The following is a 3,414-nucleotide window of genomic DNA, read 5'->3' on the forward strand; positions in this document are numbered from 1 at the left end:
GGTGCTGGGCAGAACGGGCAGACCGGGAGTACGAGTGACTGCAGCCGGCCTGCGCGGCTCTTGCCTTAGAGCCGCCCCTCTGTTATCGCCCAGGGTTGCTCGCTCTAGCATCCAGATTGTTTTGTGCTTCTTCCCACGGAAATTGCTCCATGCTGTGGTTTACAGTAAGAAACAAACGGGAATAAGCTGAATATGAAGTTCTGCTTAGAAGTCTTGGTCTAAAGCATCCCGTTGGCCTGAGGCCAAGGGAGAACACCGTGGGTACCAACACAAAACCAGGAGAGAATGGTGTTACCTTGTACCTGTGCACAGGGTGGTACTTTTGCACTTAAAACCTTGCAAGTACAGTGTGGTTCACATGCATCATAGCAACCTCACACAGGACAGGGGTGTTTATCACGTCTACTATCAGAGTGCCCCCGAACCCAGTCACAGACTAGGATGCCATTTTGCAGGATGCTGTGCAAACAGAACAAAGAGCACATGTCCTAAGTACATAACAAAGACAGCAGTTAGACACAGGTAGACAGGAGAATGCAAGCAGACAATGAAATTATACTGGTCAGCATCTCAGTGGCCAAAGCTATTGCTGATGCATTGTCTTTATCAAGAAATGATGGAATTTTGGGACCAAAATATGCCCAAGGGGAGTTTCACTGAAGTGTGTGAGGACATAGAGGTGTTTAAAAATTAAGCAAGTGGACAACGGAGAAACTTTCTGATTCTGAAGGCAAAGTTGTCAAGACAAATTTCAGCTAGAAATGCTGGGATATGATGAAGAGAGGGAAAATGTAGGTAAAGTACTTGACATCTTAGGGAAGCAATTAAAGACCCCTTAACTGGAATGTAACATTTATGCAAAAGAACTAACATTTTTATAAGACTCGCAGTTTTCTGTGTCTCTCTAGGAATGCTGTGTGTCAGCAATTGGAAACCTGTGTGGGATTTACTTGTGGCTGCCATTTATCCTAAATTCCTTCTGCATTCACATCCTGCTTCCAGTATTGCAATTTCCCTCACCTTATGGTTCTCCTTGTGTATTTCCCTGACATTTTCCTTTCTTTCTCTATTGCAGTTCTTTCTTTTCTCTTTATGCTTCTCATGCAGTCTTCTGTAAATTATGAATAACATGTATGGATTGCACATCTGAGGGTGAGGCATGCCACACACAGACAGCTGGCCTGGGTTCATTTGCATTTAGTTAGACATCTACATGAACTAGGAGCCCAGACTCAGGTCTCAGCAGGAGAAACAAGCTCATGCTGAAGGTGATTGATCTCATGCTAGGACAGGAATACAATTTTCTCACTTATGGGGGCTATCTCTTTCCATTGACTATAAAGAGTGCTTTGCACCAGTAGTCCAGAATTGGATGTTTAAAATTACAGAATTATATGAGATGTCTCACCTGTGCTTGAACCTGACCTTATGTAGAAATCTCTTGATGGGAAGCAGTGGAGAAACCTGTCTCCTTGTGCCCTTTTCCACAGCACCCTCTTTCTACTGTGTAAATAAACATTATTTCCCCACTTTTGGAAAGCAATTATTTTGAAATAACTGCTTGCTCTTGACCTTTCCTCTGTCACGGCCTACTTTCTCCATACTGATTGTGAGAAACAGAACTTCCACTGATGGTTACAAAATGCTGAGATATGTTGTAATCCCTCAGGAACCATTCTTGGAGAGGACCATTTCTAATCAAGAGGAAATGCAACTGGCAGCTATAGATGTTATCCCTAACAGAATAGTAATCTTTCTGGGTTTGTGCAAGGGTGGGTCTTATTCTTGAATAATGTTGAAAAGGAAAAAAAGACTATTTTCCTTGCAGCCTTGTTCTGTCCTCAAACAGGAGTACAAGAGAAGACCACTGAAAGCATCGAGCCATCCCATGTCATTTCTGCAACTGAAATGGTTACGGAAGGCATTATTTAACACCAATGCTGGAAAGCACATGAAAGAGGTGTGTGTAGTAGTCAGATGCTGAAGAGATTCAGGGGGACTTTGATACAAACTGAAAAAGCTGAGAATTCTATAGTCAGGTATTTTGTCATCCAGTGGTATTCATGTGAACCCAGAAAACTCATTTGTCTTTGCTAAATATTTGAATGACACAAGATCTAGAAAGTTTCAATGACAAAATTGATGGCATCAGTATTATCAGTCTTTTAAAAAATGTTTCTGGGAAAGAAAAGGGATGAATGAACCATCATTTTGAATACCCTTTATTGCAGTTTCACTTCGTCTAGAAGAACAGTTGTTCCACAGCAATTATTTGCACCTTGTTTTAATTCAAGTGAGACAGAAGGGATGGGCAATATAATTGTATCTTTTTACATCAAGTATTCACTCTCTAGCTAGTGTTTAGTCTCTTATTATCTTAAAATTGACCTTTTTTGTAGCGTTGTACAAGGGAAATGCTCACAGTATGATTATGATATTGAAAATGATATATGCTGATAGCTTTGTGGAAGTTATGTATTTCAATATATGGTATAAATGTTCTGGCATTCATGACTTGTCAGTTAAAAGTTTATTCGTAATAAAGAGGATGTGAAAAGGGATGGTAGCAATTTTTAAGTACCTATTGTGTGAAAACTCATGCTGCAGAGAAAATTACAGTTGTTCCTGAAAAAAGGTGCTCACGTACGAGATTATTAAGAACAGGCCGGTGCCATGTAAATACATACCAAGATTTGCCATTTAGTCAATACTTGAACCATTGCTGTGCACATCAAACCTATGCCAGTTGCTGCACTATCAGCATCTTGAGCAATTAAGTAATCACTTAGTCACTGCTCGAGCTTAACAAACTCTCCATAAAGATGATTATCATTATGTTGTAGATAAACCACATTTTAATCCCTATTCATGAAAAGGAATACTGTGTAAGTACAAAATTGTACTAAAACAAATGCATGTTATTCCATCACGGTGTATCTGTTTTGCTTGGGTTGCACTGATAAAATTAATACAATTAATGGGAATTTTACTGGTGAGGGGTTTTTTAGCATGTTAGGTATAATAAGGCCTGAATCCTGCCTGAGCTTCTATGTGATACTGTGGGGGAAAAAAATTTAAAATCAGAGATAGTGAAAAGGGAAAGCTGCTTGCAGACTCTATAATAAAGACAATAAGACTGGTGACAGTGAACACTGCCCTTCCCGCCTATGTTTGCTCAGCCTCAGGGGCAGCCCAAGCTATCAAAAGACATACCAGTGGTTCCTGACAGCTCACGCTTCTCTTACTAGTGCGTGGAGGCAGGAGAGTGAAATTCTGCTTTAGAAAGGGCTAGAAGAGAGAGGGACCACACCTAGAATACTTCATAACATCAGAGAGCCTAAAAGCCGTTTTAAAACAGTTTTCACTTCCTTGCATGTACAAGCCTGACCTAAACATATTGTATAATTTTTAGGG

This window comes from Corvus brachyrhynchos, unplaced genomic scaffold (assembly GCF_000691975.1).
Source record: "Corvus brachyrhynchos isolate BGI_N302 unplaced genomic scaffold, ASM69197v1 scaffold32, whole genome shotgun sequence".
Lineage (NCBI taxonomy): Eukaryota > Metazoa > Chordata > Aves > Passeriformes > Corvidae > Corvus > Corvus brachyrhynchos.